Source organism: Petaurus breviceps, unplaced genomic scaffold (assembly GCF_028583685.1).
Source record: "Petaurus breviceps papuanus isolate PSGF00001 unplaced genomic scaffold, PetGlider_PUasm1.0 90639, whole genome shotgun sequence".
NCBI classification, from domain to species: domain Eukaryota; kingdom Metazoa; phylum Chordata; class Mammalia; order Diprotodontia; family Petauridae; genus Petaurus; species Petaurus breviceps.
Genome location: NW_027187296.1, coordinates 1,620,885 through 1,648,705, shown reverse-complemented (window position 1 = coordinate 1,648,705; position 27,821 = coordinate 1,620,885). Strand labels below are relative to the sequence as shown.

Here is a 27,821-nt window from a genome sequence, read left to right as displayed (position 1 = left end):
GTCAAGGGGAAAGGTGGAGGGAAGATAATGTGAATCTTCATTAAAAAAAGAATTTAATGCACACTGCAAGGTAAGATGACTGAGTATCCTATGAAATTATATTTGTCTGTGTTCATACAATGAAACCTATTCCATCAAACTCTTTTATTTGCTTCTTTACAGAGGCATATGGGGATCGCTACCATCATAGACATTGTATTTTCCAAAAGTAAATATTATCTAAAATTTAGATAAAGCAAAAATATTCATCACAAAAACTAAGATTCCAAAAATTCTAGGTTAAATGCCTAGTTCTCTTAATATATGCCTTTACGAACAATCTTTTTTCTCTAGATTCAACTTTGTCTTTTGGTTTCCTTTATAGCAAGAATGTAAACCTTACAATGTATGGTTCCATTCTCCAAGTACTGTTACTTTATTGGTAATTGATAATGATCTCACATTTAATCTTTAAATTGGTTCAGTGAAAAAAGTGCTAGATTTAGAGTCTGAAGACAGGTTTCAAATCTCAGATTTTCTATTTCCTATCCATGTGAACTCAGGCAAGTCACTTAACTACTCTAGGTCTCATTTTCCATCTATAAGATGAGGGAGTTGGAGTAGAAGGCATCTAATTTCTATTCCAGATCTAAATCTTGGATCTTCAATTAATATTTAAAGGTAATTTTTAAAATACATGATTCTTAGCATCTTTTCTTTCTTTTTTTTTTACCACTTCACCATTTTCATTGCAGAAATGGAAGGAGGCTCAGAGATTCATAGATTTATAACTAGAGAGAACCTAAGAAGTCATCAAATCCAACCTCCTTAATTTTACAGGTGAAGAAACTGAAGCCTATTAAGGTTTAGTGATTTGCCTAGAGTCACATAAGTAGAAAAAATAGATGGAGAAATCCAAACCTGAGTCCTCTGACTCCAAATCCATCATCGTATCTAGTAACCCTTACTGTAACCTCTCAAAGCTACACAGTTCTGAGATTCATATCTTGTTTTTTCTATCTGTTTCATGAGTAACTGTGGCTAAAGAATTAATAACCAACCTGCTCATAACCACCCTTTCCACACCTTGGCTCTTCCTCTGAGAGCAAACAGTATTGAAGCTTTGACAGCTGCATAGAACCTGCCAGAGATTGACCTCCTTTCAACAAAGCCTTTGAGGACTCATTGTCACTTTGATGTCAAAATGAGTTATCAAGATAGTTCTCCTGCAGAGGATATATAACAGGCTTAATGCCCAGTTCTGATTACCTGTAAAACTCATACTCTGTAATCCACCAGATTAGAGGAAGCCTAGGCCTTTGGACAAATGACCTTTTCTTCATTTCGTTCTGCACATGTTAATTGTTCCCTAACCTTCAGCATTTAGAAATTAGATATCAACTTAAGTAAACAGTCTTATTGGAGAATATATCTAATTTTCCCAACTATATACAGGTAGTCTTCTGCATTGAATGTTCAATTCAGTGTCATAAGGGTAGAATTCCCTTTGGGTATGTGAAGATCTCTACCATCACAGACATTGCATTTTACACAAGTAAATACAATCTAAAATTTAGATAAAGTAAAAATATTCATCATAAAAAGTAAGATTACAAAAATGTTAGCCTAACTGCCTGGCTCTCTTACTATATACCTTTATGAGCAATGAACAAGGAGACTCTATTAGAACTGTTAAAGAGAAAGGCCCATTTTACAACAAAATTGCCTTAGAATCCATGGTCTAAGTCATAACCCTAGAAAAGGAGAAAACCATAGTATGTTTTTTCAGGTTATCTTTCCAGTCCAATGAGGTCCCGTACTAGACAGCAGGTATGCCTTCCAAATCTAGTTTTGATTTAAAAATATAGAGTTCTAATAATATACCGGGCTCTGGAAAGGACAAAGTAAAGGCCTGTTCTTACCCTTGCATCATCTATGTTTTTAGAACATCACACATGAGTGGGGAGGTGGGGAAGGGATATTGGAAGAAAGACAGAGGTGGGAGGTAGAAGGGTATATAGTCTATCCCTTTTAGTCAGGGAAATCTTCCTTAAGGAGGTAGATTCTCCCTAACTGGTGAAGTTATTTCAAGGTTCCTTGGCAGATTATTCCCCAATCTGAGTAATTTTCATTTTCAGAGAAGCTTCCTAATATTAGGCTGAAACTGACTTTCCTTCCATTATATCCTATCTTTCTTCATCATCTCTTTTAACTGTGCAGGACAGTCCTTTCCCCTTTGTTGCTTTCATGTTTCTAATATTTATGAATTACTTTTAGGTCTATCTTGGTTCCCTCTTAAGTTTGTGGCATATATACATCCATCTCCTTTTCTCTTTTCTCCTCTGGGACAAGTCATCATAGCAATCTTCTACCATTTAATACTTTCTGTACTATCTCTGGTCCTTAGTATGAACTGAATGATGGAGTCCATTATTAATCTCTAACCTTGTCTTCCTACAAAAAGGCTGTCCTGGGGCCTAGACAAGACCTGAATACTGAGAAATTTGGCTTCCATGTCACATTAAAAATGTATATTAGCTACTTGTACTCACCACCTGTCAAGTCCCTAGTTTCCCCTTAACCAGTTAAATCATGATGGTGTAGACTCCTTCCCTTTCCACCTTCATTTGCTCTTTTCAGATTGTGTTCCCCATGGTTCTTACTTCTATCATTTTTAAGTTCATTATCTCTCAATCCTTATTGATGATTTTAGCTAGCCCCCTTCCCCTAAAATTAATATGATTCATAGTATCATTAATGAACTGTCAATACAGATCATTAACCAGAGCTTAAGAAAGCCTAGGCATAATGGGGATCCCTGTGGTATGCCATCTGAGAACTTCTTGGGTTGATGTATGTGCATGAGTAATCATGACCCTACCTTTCTTGGGCCTCATTCATCTGTGAACTAGATTGTGCTATTTGATGTTCTTGAGAGTTGAATTTGATATAGTATGTCTTCGAAAAGAAAAACCTTTAACATAGGTATTTCCTTGTCTCACTCTTTTTTAGTGCTACTGTGGAAAAAAAAGGCCATGTAGCTTTTACCATGTGATTTCCTCCTCCCAGCCCTATGCTGCATATCACCTTACAGGATGATGAATTTCTTTCTCATCACTGAGGACCAATTTGTTCTTAAAATATCATATCATCTCTAGTAATATTCCTTAGATTAACCAAGATTAAAGCTTTATATAAGGGGGCTGGGGGAGGACAACTAAGTAACATTCTTCTTCTGAAGAATTAAATGTATTTTATATCATTTTTTTCCCAATCTCTCTCCCTACCACTCCATATCTTTGGAAGGCAAATAAGGAGCAGGAATTCTAAATTATACAGGATCTATCTAGGGGTACTCATGATGGTAAATTTTAAACAACATGCTTGGGTTTGGGGAGGGTAGGGAGGGGTGGAATGTATCTACAATGAACTTTTAAATTTAAAATTGTTATTAATTATTCATAGGATTATTGATATTTTCTCCATCACTTTAAGTCTAAACAAACAACAAAACAACAAAATCAAGCATGATTTGTAGTATTTACTAATTTCTAAAGTGTAAATACACACACTGAAAATTTAACAATCAGTTCAGGTAACAATAAGCTCACTCAACTGGGTGTGATAGATCCAGCATACTCCAGGATTTTTCTCATCCATTTGGAAGTTTTACTTATTTTCTGTGTACTCCTTTATCTGATTTTGACCCATGGGCGTATTTGTACTATTTTCTGACATTTTCCAAACCTCAATTTTTATTGAACTCACTTTTTTTTAATCTTTATTTTCCTTTTGAATGGTCTCAGAATTGCTCAGACTAGGGGTAATTAGCACTTTAATGCCCAAAAAGAAAGAAGAGGGCTGGCCAGCAGTTGCAAATAAAAAAGGCCTTCTCAATAGAAAGTACACTCCTTGAGGGCAGGCTTTGTTTTCATTTTTTGTTTTCTCATCCCAAAGGCACAGTGCCTGGAACGTAGTAGACACTTAGTAATATCTTGCTGAATTGAGTTGAATTTCCCTTCTTGCCCAGTGTTGGAATTTCAGACTTTGATTCTTACATTCCTCTGGTTTCAATTGCCTTGTCTCCTGCCCATCATACCCACTCTCTCTCCAACACTTAGGTTTCACTGGACCGGTATTCCATTAGCCAAAAATCCCCATGGAAATTGGAACTGGCCTGTCTCCTAAGATTGTATTTTCCCTCCATCATTCTAAACCTCCAGTCTAGTTACTTCAACCAATCTTCCAATGGTATAGTTTGGAATCTCTCAACTTTGTAGTCACACTCCTCTGGATTAGCCCCAACTTGTTAATGTTTTTTCCTAAAATGAAGTGCTCAAAACTGAACATAATATTGCAGATGATTCCCTGGTGAGCTGGCCAGGGCAATAGCAGGCCTAGCACCTCCTTCTCTCTATTAATGCATCCTAATATCATATTAGCTTCCTTGGCTACAATCCCACACTACTCACTCATACTGAATTTGTAACCCACTAAAACCCTCAGATATTTTTCGGATAAATTTTCCAGTTATTTCTCCCCTATCTTATAGGTGTACATTTGTTATTTGTTTGTTTTTACTCAGGTGTAGGATTTTCTATTTCATCAAATCAGCCTCAACCCAATTTTCTAGTCTTTTAAGTTGGTTATCTTTTTAGTCTAATTGTCATCCAGCGTACTCTTTATTCCTCCTGCTTATGATCCCATCAACTACAAATTTGATGACCATGAGTATCAAATCCAACTCTTTGATTAAAAACATTGAAGAGCATTCTAGCACAGTTGTGGGTACATCACCTAAGGACAGTTGCTTAACTTGTTGGTATCAGTGCTTCGAATTTTTTTTCTTTTTTTTTTTAAGGGATGATATGAACCATTTCCCTAAGGAGCTGAAGAATTCATGCATTTGACATGGCTTGAGACCCATCAATGAAAGGTAAAGATGTGAGCTGTGCTGATAGCTTCATAAACTGTTTTCTTTCTGATTTTTTTCCTCTCTCTTAAATGTGCTAATAAGATATCTGATTCTTTCTTATTCCTCTTGCTAACATTAACTTATTCTGACATTCTTTGTACCTCCATCTTTTCCATCAGTCCAACTTCTGGAACTTTCATTAATACTACTTCTGGTACCTCTTTCTCCAAGTCACTGAGCCTCCCTAAGACTGTTTTCCCATTTGTCACTGAGGATAATAATACCTCTCCCTTGTCTCTGTCACTAGGAAATGGGAAGAAGAGGACAATGATTTGCCATGATTACATCTCCTCAAGATAATGTGCTTGTAAGAATTGCCACTTTAAACAAAATGAAAATGTAGATTAAGTCCAGCAGTGACCTTGACAGAGAGAAAAAGGGAGGAATCCTGGTGATAATGGGAAAAAAAGAATTCTAGAGGCCTGAGAAATTGAATCCTCAGATGACCCAGGGCACTTCCAGGAGCTCTAGAAAGAGTTAGAGGCAGACATCCAAGTATTCATTACCAGTCCCAAACTCATCTCTCCTGTTCACACAAAAAGTAGGTGATGAACAGAAGACTAAAACAAGTCTGAAGGAAAGCCTACACTTGTTATAGCTCACCATGAATAAAAGGAAGTTATTTTTTACAAGTTATCCCAAGAAAACTACTCATGAAGAATGACATTGTAGAAAGACCATTGGACTAGGCTTCAAGAGATTGAGATTCTAAAGCTAACCCTTCCACAAGCTGTCCCCAGTGTGTGACATGACTTCAGGTATCAGATTTTTCCATTATAAAAGAACTCTTCCAGTTCTCATGTTTTATGTGGACCCTAAAATTCTGTATTCTAATTTTAAAAATATTTTTGTATGCTCTAGTCCATTAAGAACAAGACAATTTATTTGATTTAAACATTATCATTCTAAATCCAGGGAAAAGTACCAAGTCTCTGGAGTTCTCTAGTGAAGAAGATTTACGTGTGTGTGTGTGTGTGTGTGTGTGTGTGTGTTTTGTTCAAGTGGAATTTTAAATGCTCAAAGTACAGCTTCTAAATAAATCTTATGAAATCCAGCTCCTTCTACATCTTATCCAGATTATTTCTCTTATTTGGAGTCAAGGCTCCTGATTATAACACTTTAAGTTACCAAAAGCAATTAATTTACTAAAACAAATACAACTGATCAGGAAAGCAAATGCCCCATCACACAGTCTTTCTTTTCTTTCTCCTTTCTCTCTCCTCTTAACATTGTTGATACAGGTTTAATGATAGTAACCCAAGCAGTTGAGTCTTTAGCCTTCAAAACCACTGAAGCCATTCAGAGTTATTATGTAAATACCCAAATCTACTTTATTATGCAATTTTCATAGGAGGAGGTTCAGCAGTGCTTATGTCAGTGATATGTCTGGAGATGGTATCATTAGAAGAGGCTTAGTTGTGTAATGTCTACAGTCCTTAGACAACGATTTGCGTCTTGGAGGTGGGCATGAGGCGATTTAGAATAAATGCTAGGGTTTTGTTGATACTAAAACTTAGGTAAGTCACGACTATCTTTAAAGAAATGAGGTTTCTCATTTATGAGTATCTTAAGCATGGAAGATACAGATTCTCCATAGGGCCCTACATCTCCAGCTAGAATCTCTAATTTACCAAGGCCTCACATCTAAGTAAGGCAAAGAGATATTTGGTTATTTTGATGTTAGATCTCTTGATGCTTACCTTGGGAAAAGCTCAAAGTATCTTTCCTTTCTCTTGGCAACTTGATTTGTAAAAGATTAGTGGGAAAGAAAAGAAACCAGTGGGATAGAAAATTGTCCCAAGTAATAGAACACTTTTTTATGTAGTTCATTCAGGATATCCACTATGGATAAAGCCTCTACAATAGCACTATATGGGAGAGATGAAACAAATAGTGGATGGCTAAGTTATTTTACCCTTCTCCCAGTGGTGACTAGGAAATGGTTTCCTCCATCATATTCTCAATTATTTCCAGGGACTTCGCACTTCTCCCTTTTGAAGACAAATCCAATCTAGCAGATATCAGAGCTAGGAGATTTTTTTATTTAATCTTTCATTACCCTGTCATATTCTCTGTGGTTGCTTTCTCTCAGTATCTCTGCTCCTGAAACACTGAACAATCCAAGTTCAAAGCAAGGATGTCAATGAATGCCTCAAAGTTCTTCTATACTGGAAAGAAGTGGTAATCTTAGTTGTGCCGAAAACAGGAAAATGTCTCCTATTCACCCACTAACTATTAGCAAATGAGAACAATACAGAAATATGAAAATGACTCCCTACAATTATTAAGAATACACTTTGGCAGGAGGTGTTTGTAGAAAGGGTACCAGACTTGAATCTGGAAGACCAGTAGAAAATTCATCTTGAAATGCTTACTCACAGTGTGACCTTGGTCTTTTAACCTCTTAAAGGCTAAGCTTCCTGAGAGTAAAATGAGAAAAAAGCAGCTACCTCTTAGGAAGATAAAATGAATTAATGTATGAAAAATGCTTTGCAAACCTTAAAGCCCCATATAAATGTATGCTATTATAAGTGACAGCCACTAAGACCATCATGCATAAAAATTCATATAGACGTTTTGACAATAGACAAGAACACTTATCATAGAAACTCAGTGCTGGGAGGGACCATGGAGGGCATCTAGTCCAATTCTGCTTCCTCTCCTCACAATGACTAACAGGTATTTGAGAGGCTTCTTACCCTGAAGAAGTTTCTATGAGGTAACAACTTATGAAAGGTTCAAGCTATCTAGGAGAAAATAAAAAAGAGACTTTGGGTGAGCATCATTTAGGATGCTAAATTAAACCAAAGGAAGTAAATTGGAAAGTTTCCACCCCTCTGGTAAAAAGGAAGAGAGGCTTAGGAGTAGGTAACCTTATAGGTTGGTTGATTGGTACTAATTTTATTGTTGTAAATTTTTTATCATAAATTGATTGTTGATCTGTTTCTGGATGTACTAGAGGAAGCATGGCATGCTAGATAAATACATGGGGTCAAATCCTATCTCAGACACCTCTGCTAGTTGAATAACCCTGCAAAAATCACAACTCTCAGCCTCAGTTTCCTTATCTATAAAATGAAAGAAATCATCTTAACAACCCCCTAAGGTCCTTCCAGCACTGTATAGTTCTACAAAACATGATTTCACTGAAGTAGGAAAGTCCTGGTGAGGAAAGACCCTCTAACAATTGATAAATTGATAAATCAGCAGCTGAACTGCAACTTACTTGTACAAGATGATCTCTGAAGACAGTAAATTGGCCAAGGCACTAAATGGTTCAAAGATTTGTCCAGGGTCCAGCTCTTAACTTGCAATACCCTATTGTCTCTTACCTTATGGTTAAAAGAAAGAGAAACTGGGGGAGTGTCACTAAGACTAGAGTCATACGGGTTGAGAACTCAGACATAAAGCAAACTTTCATTGACCAAGTTGAGTGTGGCCAGTCTTTGGGGCAAGCATCCCTTCCCAGCCCATTGTGGTCCAATGTCAAAGGGGACACTCTGCAGCTGAGAAACCAGTCTGAGCCCTCTGTTGATGGCTGCATTGTGGAGCACACAGGTGTGACTGATTTAACCTCCTGGCTGGGTAGCCAGGCAGGTTGATGCTTGCCGGTGGCAGGCTGAGCGCACAGCAAGGCATCCTCTGATCAGCCTGATCCCACTGAGTCTTAACAGTCCAGCTGCAAGTACCAAGCAACAGTCAGTCCTCATTTTCCTCTTTAAAAGAAGGGCAATTATCAAAGACGTGCAAACTAATAACAGGTCCAGAGGTACATGGCCTGAAAGCAATTAGGGCAAATCTAAAAGAGATTAGGCACTAGGCACCAACCGGCTTTAATAAGCCATGGGAAATGTGCCCCAGAGCACTGGTGAAGGCTTCCCTCCAGATGAAGGAGCTCACAGGCCGCTATCAGCCTCAGCATCGCCTCGGTGCTGCTAGGTCTGGGTCTGACTGACTGGCGTCTGCTTTGGAGCATGTTAGCAGCATATTTTTTTACATACAGCTAAAGCCTAATCACAAATGGATCTTATTCTCCCCTTACTCATTACAGTGGGCCCCCAGAGACCACTGCCTGCTAACATTGTGTCAGCATTTAATAAAGCAATGTATGTACTTGACAGGAACAAAATTATCTTTTATAAATTCTATTACCCAGACTGGTTTTCTCCCAACCAGTCTGAATTAGTGAAGTTTTAGTCTGTGTTTTTTTACCTGGATGTAGGGAAAGCTGTTCAAGAAATACATTTGGTGGGGGAGGGGAGGAGATACTGTGTTTTACAGGAGTCAGATTGCTAGAAGATAGTTCAGAGATCGCCTCGGTCCACATTTTCTGGAAATGGAAGTGGAAATGTAGGGGGGTTGCTTTTAAAGCGTGAAAGCCCTATAGTATAATCTCATGACACAATCTTATCGAGAGCTTCTGGTTTCCAACCCTACCTCCTGACGGCCTACTGTGCAGCCTATAATGAGTCACATAACATCTCTGTGCCTCTGTCTACTATTTGCCAAGGGAAAACCACAATGTTGAAATAGTGGTGCAGAGGTCATCTGAGAACTAATTCATCTAGATAAAGCAAGGGAAGTCAGAAAATGACAGTTGCCAAAAGACTTGGGCCTGAGAACTAGAAGACATGGTCTGCCCTGGTTTCACCGGTGTCTGTAGCCGTCAGCCACAGAGAGGAGGGAAGGGGGGAAGACATGAGAGGCACATACGTGCATTGATTTGATCATGTAAGTGAACATGCCCAGGAAAGAAAAGAGAACTCAGAGAAAATGGAGACATTTTGGAAGAGAAAAAAAATCCATTTTGACAAACAACTTGCCCACAAAGAAAGGCAGTGTAATGTAGTCAATGGAGAGCAAGCCTCAGAACCCATTTGCTAGACGTGCCTTCTTTGTCCAAGGTTGCCTGAGGTCCTTGAGAACAGTGACTGGCCATGGCCTTTCTCTGTATCCCTAGCTCTCGACACAGTGCTCGGCACATGCTGGTCCATGTTAGTTGACTGTTTGATTCATAAGGTAGAGCCACATCCTGGTTATGTGACCCTGGGCAAGTCATTTAACTTCGAAGTGCCCTCTAAAACTACAAATTACTTTTTAAAAAAACTACAAAAATCTCTCTAAAACTACAAATTACACAACATTTGCCAACAGGAATGTGGAGAGTTTTTTACTGGTAGAGTTTCCTATGTTTAAGTTATAGAGGGAGGGGAGAGAGGGAAGAAGGGAGATCTAAGGTACTTCAGTGGGTGCTGAGAATGTGTGAGAAGCAGAGGTGAGAGTGGAGATGCAGCAAGGACACAAATAAATATAATGCAAGACATAGTTCAACAGGAGCAAAGAAGCAATCCAGACAAGCCCTCTAGGAAGATCTGAGGAGGAAGAGAGCACTTTCCCCTGCGGGGAATCATAGAAGGCTTCATGGAGTAAGTGGCATTTGAGTTAAACTTTGAAGGAATAGAAAGATTTCCACAGGAAGAAGTGTCTTACAAGCATTAGAGACATCCAGTGGGGATATGTGAAAGCAGGATATGGTAGGAGGAGATCTGGAAACAGAATGGACCTGTTATGCTTCTGATTCACAAGAATGCAGGGGAAAAATGCATCAGGTGGCTTAGGACATGATGTACATAGGGTCAGTCTTCCAGGGAATGTTACATCCCACCTGTCTCAGGAGAAAAGAGCCTTCCTTTTCTCAATGTGTAGGTTAAGTATGCTTTCCTACATGACATTTTGGGGCTCAATCAAACCCAGGATTCAGATGACAGTATCACCTACAATGCTGTTTTGAAAGATAGCTGCAATAAGCCTTCTTAAAATGTTCCTGGGCTGCTTTCTAAAAAAATCCAATCAGTGCTGACGCCAGTGCCTGGCCTCATCCCCATAGAGCTGCCCAGGGCTCTCTCCGGGCCATCTGTAGTTAGGCCCTTCTCTCCCGGACTGGCTGCCTCTTCGTGGTCCTGTCCAGCTGTTGTCTGCCGTGCTGACCTGAGTTTCAGGCCCTTTTATCTCCCTAAGGAATTTTGCCTCCTTATGTCTCAAGCAGATGTCTAAACAGGAGAAACAAGCACACTTTCCAAGTCTTACGATGTGACCCTTTACACACACAGGAATGGGCTTTCAGAATATTAGTTGGAAGTGGGTGTGATCAACATGGTAAGGCTCTCTAGCCTTTCATCAGGTTCCAGGAAGAAGTCAGAAGTACTCCTTGGGTGATGGTCTTGCACAAACTTTCTGCCACGAGCAAGCTTGTTTGGCATCTTCCGAATGCCATTCATAGGGTACATTCCCAGTTCCTCCCCAGATTCTAAGTAAAGATTTCCTCATGAGACAGTGTCCCTTTCAATGTACTGCCTTCACCTCCATGACCCGAAACTTCAACTTTGATCTGCTGTTTTGTAATGGTCATAGCTAACATTAACTGATATCAGGAATACAGATAAGAATTTATATATTATATATAATATATAATAATTTATATATTAGATAAATTTATAACATGTTGCCATTTTTTCAAAGGTCTTTCCATTCAATTAGAAGGGATGGGTATGAAAGGAAACATTTCCCTTGGAGCTGGGCATGTGACTTTTGGCTCCATGGGACAGACCATGTGCATGGCTCCTGGTTAAAAGATTGCCCATTAGTATGCGGTCAGAGCACAGCAGTTAGCACATTGGATAGAATGAGGGGCCTGGAGTCAGGAAGACTTGAGTTCAAATCCAACCTCAGACATTTACCAGCTGTGTGACTCTGGGCAAGTCACTTCACCCTGTTTGCTTCAGTTCCCTCATCTATAAAATGAACTGGAGAAGGAAATGGCAAGCCACTCCAGTTTCTTTGCCAAGAAAACCCCAAATGGGATCACAAGAAGTTGGACATGACTGAAATGACTAAACAACAACAGAACACACACATCCTTTGCCCTGGAGCCAAACTGCATCTGCCCAACTTCAATTCAAGCTCCCTCCCCTCCATTGACAAGCATTTATTAAATGCCTGCTGTGTGCAAGGTACTATGCTGGAACTGGGAATATAGAGAGAGAAGCAAGGTGGCCTCCAGCAGCTTACTTTATTCTTGGGGGATATGTGTGCAGAAATGCAAATGAGAAATATATATAATGTGATTTCAAAAGTGAAAGAGCAATGATAACATTATTGCATACACTTTCTCAGCCTGTGTGATAAGTCAGGTATTATTATTCCCATTTTACAGATGAGGAAACCGATGCTTAGAGAATGACTTATCAAGACAAGACTAGAACCCAGGGCTCCTGAATTCAAATCTGACCTCAGATACTTATCAGCTTGTGTGACCCTGGGCAAGTCAATTAGCCTCTATCTGCCTCAGTTTCCTCAACTGGAAAATGGGGGTCACAATAGCACCTACCTCCCATGGTCATTATGAGGATGAAATTAGATATCTGTAAAGCTCTTGGCACATAGTGGACACTTAATAAATCCTTATTCCCTTCTCTTCCCCTCCCTCTTCTTTAATCTACACCATAGTATTACCAAGCTAACACAGAGCTAGGCTGCCAGCTCTTCATCTGACTAGGGCTAACAAGTTTTTCATTTATAGAAGGGAGACAAAAAATTATGTTGGCAAACAGTTAGCTGCCCCCAGGCTAACTGGGGATTCACTAAACTGCAAAGGTTCCCAAGGAACACAAGACCATTTCTGAGGGCAGAAGGCTGAAAATTAGCATATATACAAAATGATGCTTTGAGCCAGGGAAATTAAGGAAATTAAGCTCTTAAATGTGTACATGGTTATATAACCAGGAATCTTAACCGTATAGTTGAGTTGATGTCTATACCAGACCAATGTGCTATATAATTATTGAAAGCACATAGTAGGTACTTAATATTAATCTTTCCTTTGGTAAAGAGACCAAAAAGAGAAGTGAATCATTATTGTTCTTCTTTTTTTTCCCCTCGATACATAGGCACAAACACACACACACACACACACACACACACACACTTTAGGGATCAAAGTATCTGGATTTGAATCCTAACTGTTTTTCTGGTGAACCACTCTAAGCAAAGATTTTTCATTGATAAAAGTAAGAGGATTGGGAAGTTTGTTACGGTGGGAAAGACAACTGGAGTCATAGCCAAAGGATCTGGTTTCAAGCCTGGCTCGGCCACTTAACCTTTGTGACCCCAGGCAGGCCACTTCTCCTCAGTTTTCTCATCTGCCAAGAGAGGGAGTTTGCCGGAATGACCTCTAATCGAATTTTCAGCTCTAAATCTATGTATCTAAATAATCTCCAGTGTGCCTTCTAGCTAAAAATCCTACATTATTATGGTTCTTTCTATTGTTATAACACCTATGAATCTGGAAGTGAAAGGAAGCTGCTCTTTACTAGGCAGTACCCCCTCCCCAAATGCAATAATAATAAATACCATTTATGTAGTTAGGCATTACTCCAAGGAGTTGTTCATCCAGGACCCCATCTTGACAACAGTGGTAATGGCCCTCCGTGTATGGTATGTGTGTTCCGAAGCCTTTGGCAAATTCTTGAACTTCATTTTGAAACCAGCTTCTGAAAGTTGCGTAAATCAAACTTGGCACAGGCTTCGCTGGCCATGCAGTTCTCTGATTTGAAGCTTAGAAACAAAATGTACTCGTCCTACTTCCGAGATCATGTTTGAAGACTTGGCTCTGTGTCTTTAGGAACTGTTTCATCACTGATGTCATCCCGCCATTGAATTGTGGAGCTCTCCCAGGCGATTTGGGGTCCAGCAGCAGTTCAGCAGCAGGAGTGAGAGAAGATACTCCAGAGGGAAGTTGTGGACAGAGATGGACATAATCCAGCCTTAAGCTTGGTCAGGGCATCCAAAGCAGAGGCCAATATTTACAACTGTGCCACAAGGAGATGGGTGAAGATGGCATCTGCCTCGGGAGGCTGGGGGTCAAAAACTTGGCATAAGGACAGAATTGAGGCAGGGGTCTTGGTCTGAGCCACCAATGCCAATTTTGTTTTTCTGTTTTGTTTTGTTTTGAAGAACATAAATAAGGAAATATATTTATTTTCTTTCATGGCAGCACTGCAGCAAAACTATGAAAATAACAGAGGAAGGGGGAAACATAAAAATGAAAAAAATTTCCATCTGGCTATGTTCTCTTGCCTCTAAGGTCATTCTGCTGAATGTCTCACACACTCAGCGACCATTTCTCCTAAGACAAACTGGTTTGAAGCCAAGCTGAACTTGGGTACATTTCTCAGCCTCAAATAGCACCCTTCATAGAAAGTATCAGGATAACCTCTCAGCTCCTCAGAGGGTTTCTCAGGAACAGTCATTCTAATGACAAAGAAGGATTTTTTCTTCTTGTGTCCTTACTTAACACAAAACTCTTCCTAAAAACTATATAGGATTTTGTGGCTGATCCACTATATCCCTTTGAATTACTTAAGGCAAATATATACACATGGTCACTTTCTCTGGGCAACAGAAACCACCATCCAAGTCCAGAGATCATTCTGAATAGAGGCATGTTGTAGTCCTCAGACTCAGGCACAGACAGCCTGCCTTCAGACAGGATTACTGTCTATGTGTCTGCCTAACTAGAATCACCACCTTCTGCCAGAACTATTATGATAGACACTTAATCGGTCTCCCGGCTTCAAGTTTCCTCTCTCCAGTCCATCTTCCACCAGATGCCAAAGAGATTTTTCTAAAACTCAGGTCTGACTATGTCATCCGACTCAATAAGCTCCAATAGTTCCCTATTATTTACCTCTAAGATCAAATATAAACTTCTCTTTTTGACATTCGAAGCTCTACATAACCTACTTCCAATTTATTTTTTCAGCCTTTTTACACATCCCTACCCTTCTTACACTTGAAGGTCCGACCTAACTGAACTTCTTACTGTTTCAAATGCTGTTGCAAATTTTCTGATCTCCTGAACTTTGGGTGTCTTCCCAAAAATGATAACTTTGTGTCTGTTTCTGTAGCTCTCTATATGGTGTTCCTTTTCCCCAATAGAAAATACATTCTGCGAGTGGGAACCTGGTACTTAAATACCTTCTTGCTTATGTATTTTCCTTTTGTAATGAAAGAGATACAGCCAATGGTTTCAATTTCAGGTTGGAAATGCCTGACTGGTTCATAACTATCATAAAGCATTTTCCCAAACCCATCAACAACCCTTAAGATTGGGCTAAACAGATTCTTTAATTTTTTTTTAATTTATGGAAGAAAACAAGCATTTCCATAGCATAGTACAATAAAAAAATATAATTATACATGAAACTGCAAATCTGTTATGCACAACTTGCTATTCCTTTCAAATATACAACAAAATTATCATGTAAATTTATTTTTTTCTCCCCCAGATGACTACCATTAGACATAGATATGTGAATAGATATACATATGCAAAATTCTTTTATACATACTTCTATTTATCAGTTCTTTCCCTGGATGCAGATAACATTTTCTTCATATGTCCTTTATAGTTAATTTGGGTGTTTATGATAGGCAAAATAAGTTATTTGCTCAAAGTCTCTAGACAGACTTTCAACAAAAGATTTTTAAAGACTTCAGTAGAACAATCTCTGCTTTAAAAGTTATTTGGTAAGAACAGTGTCAAAAATATATATGTATATGCATGTGTGTGTATGTGTGAGCATAAATACATATATGTATGTAATGTTAATGGAATAGGAAGATATTCCCCATCCATTAATAGGTCTATGTGACCACATGTGTCCCCTTTTCCCTTGGGACAGGAGCCATGTTCCCAGGTCTAAAGGTACACAGGTATTTCAATCACAGCTGTGATACATCCTGAGTCACATAGAGGGCATTGAGGGAGGAACTTTCCCAAGGAGGACCTTGCTTAGGGGGAGGCTTAATTGCAGGAGGGCTTTCACACCTTTTGATACTGAGCTAATTAGGCACTGAGTCATTTGGGTTGTGATACTTTCTGGCTCTAAGACTATTAGTTGAAAACTACATATTTGGTATTTTACGCTGGGGGCTCATTCATGAGAAGGACCTTCTGATTTGCTGGACAGGACTCTGTGTAGCCATTTGTTAAGAGCACCTCCCCCCAACTCAGATGTTGGTGCTCTTCTGGTTCTGTGGTATATGTAGATGGTTGTATTACTCTCTTTAGACAGTTGGAGTCTTGTTTATTAGATTCCTTCTTGGATCCTCACTTCTTTATACTTATCTGTCTGTTAATTAAAGTAAGATCATTAACCCCTTTAAAGCTATCTTTCCTTTAGAAAAACGGATCAAAGAACCTGTGCTAGCAGCCCACCCTGTGTGCTAGGGTGCTTGCTAATGCAATATATTTCACAAGTGCTTTAAAATTATGATAACTATCCTTACAACAACACTAGAAGTAGTGAAAAATTAGTATTGTCCCTATTTTGTAAATAAGGAAAAAAAAGAAGTTAAATGATGACTCACCCATGGGTTACATACACAGCTCATAAAATACAATACAGATTGCATGACATGGAAAATTACATAAATGAAAATCACAGAAATGTATATACAAACAATGTGTGGATATATATATGTATGTGTACATATATATATATGTGTGTGTGTATACATGTATATATATATATATGAACATTTTTGATGGATTTGGTGGAGTGTCTAGAGTATCTGAAGTCAAATGGGGTCCATAGAGAAAGCTATTGCAGGTTTCAAAGGAAGGGAAGGATATAGTTTGGACCAGATGAGGGGTCAGAACATTTCAGGTAAGGGGAAATGTAATGCGTGATGGTTCAGTGGCAGAAACAAGGAGGGTATAATAGCAAGGTCCAAGTGGTCACAACCCTTGCAGAATCCATAGATGATTAACTAGTTTAAACTCTCGACCACATTCCTTGTAGTCAAGGCCATAGTCCTCCCTCTTTGACTTCTTGAGAGATTTTTCTCACCCCAGATTTGCCAATCAAATGCATTTGGTTTGGTTTGGTTTCCACTCTCCCATCAAAGTCAAATGGAATACTTTGCATGCAGGTAACTTTGAGGAAAGAGACTAAAAATTCTGATTTCAACTCCTTCTGGACTTAATATCAAATGGAAAACGTGGTCTTAAGAGCATTTATTATGAAATAGGAAAGTAGATTGGGTATGGAGGAAGACAGAGAGAACAAGATAGTAAGACATCTGGCAGGTAAAAGAGAGAGCTAAAATTCCCTGACCATCTCTAGCCAGTAGATTGCAAAGTAGTAGAATGGAATTTGCATAGCCATTGAAGCTGATCTAGTTCTAACCCTAAAGAAAAGAATGTTGAGTGAAGCCTAGTTCTGTGCAGAAGAGGCCTACAGTATTAATCCTCACTGATTTGGGGTGAGGGCTACTCCCATGTCATCTTGGGTACAAACACCCACAGATGGTCTGTAAATTACTCACAAGGAGTTCTGATTATTCTTTAGTGGACCCAACCTAAGAATGAAAAATTTTTTATCTAGCTATGTTCTCTTACTGCTTGGGTCTCTCTGCCTAATGTCTCAGTCACTCAGTGACCAATTTTTCAAAGATAAACTCATTTAGAGTCAGTTTGCTTAAGATTAATTTGGTCAAGAATCTTCCATTCTTTCCCTCTCCTATTCAAGGAATAGCCCAGGTCTCTATTGGCTAACCTTTTGACACTAATCTATTGGCTAGAGTGTGGGGTGGGAAAGGAATGGGGACCATAGAAGGAATCTTATCTACCCAAAACTATCTGAATGAGGAAAGTTTGAGGACTGATACAGATTTCCTAGGGCCATTGCAATGGAAACTAATCTCTTGGCTTCCCTAAAACTGGGTTAGGCTCAAAAAGGTGGCAAATTGGGGGGGAAAAGGGGGGGAAAGCACATTCCATTCACTTTACCTTATTGTTTGAGTCTTAGAATATTAGATCTATCAATCCCTGCATTCTCCATCAAACTATCATAGTAGATCAAAAATCAAACCAAAGATTACTGCCTGTCCCAAAACCAAAATGAAACATACTCCCTCCTAATCTAACTTCCTAAATTTGGGTAGGTTGGATAAGGTTTGAGAGGAATACTATCCAAACCACAGAACCTTTTGGAGACCCACCCATCTGTCATTTGGAAGAACTCACAGTTCTTAGCTGTGTGGTTCATCTCATCCTTAAATAAAACATTTCATCACCACCTCTGTATCCCAGAACAAAATATAATGACCTGTGTTCATCAGGAGCAAGGGCACCAAAGAGACAGTATAGTGTGCCATCTGCAAAGCAGACTAGTATCCCTGAATTTAGGCTTCAGACTCAGCTTCAGAATCATGCCCCCACTGAAGTTAAGAGGATGGCAAGAATTAAGGGACAGGCCAGTACTTCCCACTAGGGCTAAGTTACAGGCAGAAAGGAGGTCAGCCCCTCATGGATGCCACACTTCCAATATACAACTCTCCTGCACCAGGAAGTGCTTGCCCGACCACAAAATAAATAAATATATATTCTTTTAGAAATGGAACTTTTCCAGTGTTGCAAAAGGTTTCATTATATGTCATTTAAAATAGATTTTTCATTTCATGTCATTTAAGTGACTCAAAAGCACTAGCCACAAATTCCATTTAACAAGATGGTCCCTGTGGAGGAGAGAGGGAAGACCAGCAGGGCAACTGCCAATTAGGTGTTGCATAGAAGGGTGCAGAAACATCATAAAAGTGATGGAAAAGCACATTATAGAATTAGCGATGTCATACTTGCCAAGGCATAACACACCATAGCATGATACCCAACACATTTAAAAGGTGGAAATCATTTTAAATGTGCATTTAAGCTGTGTGCAAAGGCAAGCTGTCTCGATTTAGTTTTTAACACCTTTGTCAGCCACTTTCAGATCTTCAGCAGTGGAAGGAAATAATTAATAGGATAGATGTCTGATCGAATGGATTTATGTGCTCTGCTGAAACATTTTTTGCAATATGTGATGTCTTAGAGTTGTGCATTAGAAAGCTGGGTTGTCAGATTTATAAAGTATGATCCTGATTTATTCCATATATAAAAACCTCAGACTCCAATTTTTCCCCTTGTTCCTTAAGCAGAAGATTTCCAAATGCCAAGAGCAGACCGGTAGAAGAAGGACCAAATTCAAATGCTACCCGCAGAGCTCTTCTTGTAACACAAACTGGTTGAAAAAGTAATAGTCTGGGAGTCAAAAGACTGGATCCATTTTTGCCTGGTTGAATGATCTTTGGTAGAGACAAATGGCCTTTAGTATAGCTAAATGGTTCCATTTCTTCATTGCTCCAATGCTAACCTGATTGCTTCTTATTACTAGTGTAGCCTATGTGAGCTCTGAGGTCCCTCATCCCAACTCCAGCACTTACAAATGAGTCTCAGCTCATAGGGCAGGGTTCCATTTCCCCCTCAAGGATCTAGGGGAACTCCTGAGGAATCAGGGCTGATTCTCTAATGCTACAAGTTCAAGCTCCTACCAGTGTGCTTTCCTTCCCTCCCCAAGATTACCAGTTGAAAATCATTAGTCAGCCTTCAGAAGCTCTGAGAAAGAATTTACTCATTTAGTAAGAACAGTTAGTTCAAAACACACCACCCCCAAACATCTGTGATACCATCTCCCACAAGTATAAACAGAGTCCAGAGGAAAATGGGCCCAAACTAGAGAGTACACGTGGCAAAGGATCAGGGATATGCTGGGAAATGTTTAATGATTGACTTTTGGGGCAGCTAGGTGGCACAGTGGATAGAGCACCAGTCCTTGAGTCTGAAAACCTGAGTTCAAATCCAGCCTCACACACTTAGCTGTGTGACCCCCAAGCAAGTCATTTAACCCTGTCTGCCTCAGTTTGCTCATCTGTAAGATGAGTGGGAGAAGCAAATGGCAAACCACTCAAGTATCTTTGCCAAGAAAATCCCAAATGGGGTAACAAAGGGTCAAACACAACTGAAAAATGACTGAACAACTTGTGGGGGAGGGATATATGAACAATACAGTTTTAAGTTTAGTCTATGTTATTAATATTTTCTCTGTAGCTGTATTAAGTCTAGACAATCAATAAAACAATAAATCCAGCCCTGATCTATGTATTTGCTAATTTCTGAAAGGTAAATGCTAACAATGAAAATTTAAAAATTTGTTCTCATAAACCGCTAGGAGCTGGCTCCAGCTTGCCCATGCAAAAGGGTAAGTCAGAAGTCTAGTTGTTGGAAGGTCTTTTCTCCCATTTTGGGGTGTGCTCAAGAAGTTCCCAGTGAGCATGGTGTAATTACTGTTCTGGATTTCTTGTGAAGCTACGAATCTACATCCTGTCTGGCCTTACCTCTTAATACAGACACAGTTGTCAGCTGATCAGAAGATACCCCAAGGACACCAAAGGGAAGTCCAAAATTCCCCAGACCCCTCAGAACCTGCAAGGTTCTCTTTCAACCAAAGGGAGAGGGAAAAGGAGACTTGGTCAAGGCTGACATGAAGACCTCTCTTTTCTCACTTCCTTCAATGAGGTTTTACTGGAAATCCACACTTGCTTCAAACTCTCTGTAAGTCTGGTTCTAAACTATTCTGATAATTTATAGATGATTCTGTGAGCCCTGACCAAGTTTTCTGAGTCTATCCCTAACCCTTCTTCCTGAAACATCATTCTATTACAAGTATTTTTAGTACTTGATCTAAAGTCTATGACTGAGATTGATTGAACAACTTGTCACTTGCTTTAAGAGGGGTGGGGTGACTTGATAAGGTAAATCGATCTACCCCATTCTTACACAATATTCTATTTTGCTGTGCTAAGACCTGATATGGAGATGCTACTCTTCCCAGGACAGGGAGAAAACCCATATCCTGTACCATCCTCTATTTGGAAGGAGTAGAAGCTGCTAAAAGAGTCTGAGAGCCTTTATCCCAAGAAAGACCTCTCACAGAAGACTCTATGGCTGCAATAAATGATTTTTAACTGGCTGTATAATAGGAAGAATTCCAGATTTGAAGTCAGAAGAACTGGGTTTGAAGTGGTTCAAATCCCAGATGTGTCACTGACTGTTTGGTCATCTAACCCATAGAATGAGGGGGTTAGATTAAATCAGTGATGCACTACCTTGTACAGGAGGAGGACTCTTTATTAACATCAAGACATTTCAAATAGGCCAACAAAACAGTAATGGCACTATTAATAGCCATTGATTGAGAAAATGACAAAAAGCTACAATCAGGAAAACTTTAACGTGGCTATGTTATTTATAATAGCTTCCATGTGAATTTTTAGAATAGTAATAAATATATCTGTGAGAATATGGATTGATTTAGGCATAGATAATTTGTTAGATACATTCTCTTTGTGTAGCCAGATAGTTCAGGGCATTGATCAGTCTCCTGTTTCACTCTCCTTCAAGCCTCCTCATATAGGATGTACTGTTGAGACTCAGCTTCCTTTGTTTCTAGTTTACTCCACCTTTCATCCTGGTATAAGGCTCAACTATTTCTCTCAATCCTCTTGATCAATGAAAAAGAAAAGTTTCTTTTTGTCTAGTTCCAAGGTCTTACCTTTGGTTTCAAATAAATATTTATCACATGCCTCCAATTTGTCAGGAGCTTTACTGAAGCTGGGGCTATATAGACAGAAAAAGAAAATAGTCCCTGCCCTCAGGGAGGTTTCATTCTACTGGAATTGCAGATTTAGAGCTGAATATAGATATAGATAGGTATACTTATATCCAAATATATCTATCTGCGGTCTGTGTGTATGTGTGTGTGTGTGTGTGTGTGTGTGTGTGTTCATGCTAGGGCGCATGTGTAACATCTAGTGTGAGGCTGTATAGTCTAGTCATTTTGCAGAAGAGGAAATTGAGGCCAGGGAGGCTAAGCAACTTGCCCAAGGTCATTCAAAAAATAAGGGACGGGGCAGCCAGGTGGCTCAGCAAGTAAGAGCACCAGCTCAAGTGTTGGGATGACCTGGGGATCAAATCCAGGCTCAGATACTTAGCACCACACCCAGAAACACCTGGCCATGTAACCTTGAGCAAGTTACTTAACCCCAGCTGCTTAGGGGCAGCCAGGTGGCTCAGCGAGTAAGAGCACCAGCCCCAGAGTCAGGATGACCTGGGATCAAATCTGGGCTCAGATACTCAGCACCACACCCAGAAATAACTGGCCGTGTAACCTTGAGCAAGTTACTTAACCCCAATTGCTTTAAAAAAGAAAAGAAAGAAAGAAAGAAAAAAGAAATAAGGGACAGAGGCAGTTGTTGAACCTGGATCATTTTTGTGCCAAAGCCATGTTCATTGTTCTGCAACCATCAGAACCCTGACTTGGTGTCATCCCCTAGATTCTTGTCAATAGACTTTCCCTCCATGAATTTGCCCATGTTTTATAAACTTCTGATCCTAGAGTAATCATATAAATATATAACATATGTATATGCTTGTATATATGTTTGTCTGTCTCTCTCTCTCTACAAATACACACACACACACATGCTTCAAAGCCTTCTTGACTAAATTAGCAATGTATAGCCATTAATTATTTTTAATCAGCATCATAAGTTTAAGATGAGGGAGGCATAGCTAGACAACAGTTCCTGCAGGGAAAATTATTGAGCAATATAGTAAAAATGCATGCTCAGAATAAGACATGGCAGACAAAAAAAACTTATACAATTTAAGACTGCATTTAAAGAAGCACAGCATCCAGAATAAGGGAGGGAGGGGAGAGTTGAGGTGTGGAGAACACTCTATTGCACTCTGCCCTGCTCAAATTATGTCTGGTTTATTATGCTTGATTCTAGGTACCACACTTTAGGGAGGGCATTGACAAGCTGAAGCATTTCCAAGAGAGGGAAAACAGTTTGGTGATGGGACTGAAGAATACATCACCCAAGGATTGCTTGAAAGAACTGGGAATATTTAGCCAAAAAAGATTAAGCTAACTCTTGCTGAGGACAGAACTAGGAATAATTTACAGAGGTGGGTTTCAGTTCAAGTAAACTACTTTCCAACAGTTAGAGCTGTCCAAGAGAATAACAGGCTGTCTCAGAAGGTAGTAAGTTCCCTGCTACTGCCAGAAGGCCACTGGTCAGGTATATAAAGAGGATTATGGGCCAGGTTGGTCTATGGACCTTAAAGTCTCTCTCAACTCTTAACAGTCTGTGATTTTCTGATCTGATCCTTCCTCTTTTGTTAAATTCTCACTTTTAGAGCAACTAGACAGCATAGTAAATGTCTGAGACCAAATCTGAACTCAAGAAGATGCATTTTCCTGATTCCAAGCACACAGTACTCTATCCACTGTGCCACTTAGAAGCCCAATGGAGTCAGGAAGGCCTGAATTCAAATCCAGCCTCAGACACTCACTGTTGACCTTGGGCAAGTCATTTAATTGTCCACCTCAGTTTCGTCAAATGTAAAATGGAGATTATAATAGCACCTCCCCCCACTACCCCAGGGTTCTTATGAGGATCAAATGAGACATTTGTAATGTGCTTAGAACAGTGTCTGGCACATAGTTGTCTTAATAAAGGCTTATTCTCTTCCCCCTCTCTTCAGTTCCCTTTCCTTTCCCTTCCACTCCTCTAAAAAATATCCTTGCAAGTTTCTTCAAGTCTGTGAGCCCCTCTCTGCACCTCCATTGTCTTAGAATAGACCTGCCAGTTATTCGTCATTTCAAAAGTCCTCAATCAACCTAAATATGCAACCCTTAAATTATCCTTTCTTACAGTCATAGCATTCTCAAAAGTTCACATTTCTATGTTTATATTTTCCTTTTTCCTTATTGAATGATACCTCAATGTGCACACATTTGGGGAGGAGGGGCGGAATCTGTTTTGTTTTCCTTAAAGTTTGGGATCTATTTTGTACATTCCTGGGAAGGTGAGAAAAAACTCACATGAAAAAGCTAACAACTCTACTATTACACTTACTTAGAAGCAGGAATCACGTTGGGGGTTTTTTTCCCCTGATGTTTAGAAGTTGGGAGTATTGCTTTTATCTGCACCTGTTGTCTCTCTACAAAGCTGACTGCCTGCCACAGCAACTCTGATTTTGCTTTGTTTTGATGCCTCAGAGAGATTCAGAGGACAGTGGAAAGGCTCGTTGTAATTCAATAATGAGCCTCTGTGCTGCTTTCTTTTTCCCCTTGACCAAAAATGCAAGGTCATTCTGTTCTGTCAAAGTCATTTTCTGACTATATTCTTACACTTTTAATTCATTAGTTTCAAAATTAGCAGAAAAGGAAGAGCAAAATATTCTGAAGTTCCCACAATATTCAAGTACTGAACAGTGGGGAACAGAGAGAAAAAGGTGCCCCAGTCAATCAGCCACCTTTGATCCGGAAGCACATTTCTATATTCTGTAAGCATAATCACAACTAAATATAACTATTTTGAGGCACCTTCTTCTGGAAAGATCTCTCATTGCCAACAAGCCTTTCTAAAAAGTCACATTCATCATGGCACTATCTTCTTGGAAACCATCAAACATTCCTCATTACCTACAGAATGAAATTTAGACACCTTGGTCTGACATTCAGAGCCCTACACAGCTCTGTCCCCATTTACATTTCTAACCCAATTTCCCATACAAGCCCACTTCTTTCAGATAAATTCATCAGCTCTTTGTGCCCCCCAGATTTGCCCTGCTTATTCCTGCTCACATATTTTTCCCTCCTAGAATGTTCTTCTACCTCTTCTTTATCTGGTTACTCATTATCTATATTTTCATGAAACCTCCCTTAAACACCCTCCTCCCTGGTGCTTTGTGGCTCCGTTTGATGACCTTAACTCTATACACAGGAGTGTGTTATCAGGTTGTGAGAGAGAATCCATTGTTTTTATTTCAGTGTGAACATGACTAATGTGGAAATATGTTTAATATGATTGCACATGTATAACTTATCGGATGGTTTGCCTTTTTCAGGAGGGAGGGGAAGGAGAGAGGGAGGAAAATTTGAAACTCAAAATCTTATTTTAAAAATGGATGTTGAAAATGATCTTTGCATGTAAATGAAAAAAAATAAAATGACATTTACAAAAAAAAATATCAGTGTGAGCATTTATACCTCAGAAATCTACAATAGCTACAAATCCAGGCTTGATTTCTTGTTTTGTTGATTGTCCAGACTTAAGAAACTATTAATGATATAGGTTAAACTTCAAAGTGCATGTATATACACATTCCCCCCAGAGATCCCAGTTGCTAACATCTACTTTTCCTATATGCCCCTGTGGATACCTCCTTTATTGCACGCTGTCATATCACCATGTTGTATTGTAATTTAACTTTTTTGATGTGGTCACTAGATTGATACATGAGGAAGATCCACAAAATGGTGTTTCTGGATCATAGCAAAGTAATTGCAAAGACGTTTATAGGATTCTTATGTAAAAGATAGAGAAATATATTTGGCATGATAGTAAAACTAAATGGAATTAAGGAGGGAAGGACCTCTTCCTTTGGCCCTATCCTGCTAAACATTTTATCATGACTTTGATGGATATGACATGCTTTTAAATTGTGTGGTGACAAAGCTGAGTGTTATATTTCTGGAGCATAGAACTGAGATTTAAAATTATCCTGATGGTCCCAGAACAGCAGGCCAAAATCAGCAACAATTTACATTTATATAGAGTGGTGAGTTTTGCCAAGCACAAGTTTTCCTCACAGCAGCCCTATGAAGTAAATACTCTAGGACAAGTCTTATTGGACACATTTGGCAGATGAAGAGATTGAGATTCTGAAGGATTGTGATTTGTCCGTGGCTATGCAGTCACTAAATATTTGAGGTAGTATTTGAACGCAGGATATCTGCTCACTCTATTGAACCATGCCTCTGTCAAGGAATTTATAGTCTAAATATTTATAACAAGGTAGAGAGTAACATTTAGAGAGATTCAATCAATGTATTCTGAAAACAAGATGAAATTTGATAGGTCTCAGGACTGAAATATAAAAAGTCAATTAAATAAATAAAGGATGTAGGTAAGCTGGTTTTGTGACAGTGCATGTGGTGGGGAAAGCCTTTAAATGGTCCTCAGGTGATTTGTGAACTATGAACCAACATGGCTGCTTAAAAGGTTGTATGCAATCTAAGGCCACATTAATAAAAGTGTAGTTTAAGTAAAGTCATAGTGTCCCACCATGAGGAGTTCTTACCTTTTTGTTTGTCTTGGAACCTGTGGTGTGTTGGTAAATATTTAACAACCAGCTCTCAAAAAAACCCACACACATTGACTCAATTTTAGTTCCATCTAAATTATTAACATTTTGCCCATAACTGGATTTGTGGCATTTGCAGAAAATGCTCATATGGAAAATTTAACAATCAGCTCTCATGATCCAATCAGAATCAGTTGTAGCAAACTATCCTTTGGGCAGTCTGGTGAAGCCTGTGTTAAATCTGCTCAGAATAATGTTTTTACATGCATAAAATGCTTAGGATTATAAAGGAAACCAATTACATTGAAATACAATTATCAATTTTTTCTTCAACTTTCACAGACTCCATTTGAAGAATCTCTGGTCTATACTCTGCATCATTCAAACCACATTAGAAGTACAATGTAGCACTATTCAGGTCCCACAGATTGAGTGATATTGACAAACTAGAGAGAGAGAGAGGAGAATGAAGAGGACAGTTGAGTCTAGAAACATTGTTAAATATGGAACGGTTGAGGGAGTTGGGGAGGTTTCACTGGAAGACAATTTAGCAGGAACACAGTCTTCAAATACTTGAAGCACAATTCTTTTTTTAAATTTTAGCATTTCTATAACACTTTAAGGTTTGAAAGGCACTTTACAAATATGTCATTCTATTATTATTATTATTATTTATTTTGTGATATTTATTATCACAACAACCACTGGTGGTAGGTGCTATTATAATATACCCCCATTTTGCAGATGAGGAAATTGAGGCAAACAGAGACAAACTAACTTGCCCAGAGTCACACAGCTAGTTAAGTGACTAAGGTTAGATTTGAATTCAGGTCTTCCTGATTCTAAGTAAGGCACTCTATTCATTGTGCTACATAGATGCCTCAGAAAGATATTATTGTGTAACTCAAAATAAAATGCACATCCAAAGGAATCAGATTTATAGAATATTAGAGCTAGAAATTACTTTAGCAATCTAATTTGGTGATGCCAATTCAAACAGAAACAAGGGCTGTATATTGACATAGTCCTAAATTGGAAGATTATCTGTATTTTTACTTATTTTTGTTAAATATTGCCTAATTACTTTAAATTTGATTTGGACCATACAGAAGTGTCATAGGTCATATGCTACCTGCTTCCCTATGTTGGACACCTCTGACCTCTGACTGAGTGCAACCCTCTCATTCAATAGATGAAGAAACTGTGGCCAGGGTAGTGAAAATCATTTGCCCAAAGTGACACAGTAGATGAGTGATAGAGGGAAGACTGAAAGTCAGATTTGTTCTTTCTACTGCATGACACACACACAAAAAATTGTTTTTCAGTTATGTCTGACTCTGTAACTCCATGTGGAGTTTTCTTGGCAGATACACTGGAGTGGTTTGCCATTTCCTTCTCTAGCTCATTTTACAGATGAGGAAACTGAGGGTTAAATTACTTACCCAGCGTCACATAGCTAATGTGTCTGACCCCAGATGTGAACTCAGGTCTTCCTGACTCCAAGGCCCAATGCCCTATCCACTGAGCTACCTAGCTCCCACATGTGAGAAAGTAAGGGTATTTGAAAGACAAGGTGACTGTCTTGAAATATTTAAAGACCTATCCTAGGAAATATGGACTAAATGGTTTCATGTTGTTCCAGAATTGACAAAATTAGGACTGATTCAATTCAACCAAAAAGTTATTAAGGACCTATTTATTTTGGGGATGATGAGGTGATGAGGAGAGAGAGAGAGAGAGAGAGAGAGAGAGAGAGAGAGAGAGAGAGAG

At 39.1% G+C, this 27,821-nt stretch overlaps 3 long non-coding RNA genes across 4 annotated transcripts in view; 1 reads left to right on the top strand and 2 right to left on the bottom strand.

The window, feature by feature from the left end:
* The window catches only part of LOC138143412 (uncharacterized), an 80,071-nt gene extending 74,081 nt beyond the window's left edge, over window positions 1-5,990 (top strand). The window contains exons 3-4 of the long non-coding RNA XR_011163695.1: window positions 4,841-4,915; window positions 5,202-5,990. This is a non-coding gene — a long non-coding RNA (uncharacterized lncRNA). The remainder of the gene's footprint in view (window positions 1-4,840; window positions 4,916-5,201) is intronic.
* LOC138143410 (uncharacterized) overlaps window positions 1-13,627 on the bottom strand; it is a 48,784-nt gene extending 35,157 nt beyond the window's left edge. Inside the window, exon 1 of the long non-coding RNA XR_011163693.1 lies at window positions 13,364-13,627. This is a non-coding gene — a long non-coding RNA (uncharacterized lncRNA). The remainder of the gene's footprint in view (window positions 1-13,363) is intronic.
* LOC138143409 (uncharacterized) overlaps window positions 1-27,821 on the bottom strand; it is a 304,779-nt gene that overhangs the window by 263,919 nt on the left and 13,039 nt on the right. The window lies entirely within an intron of this gene.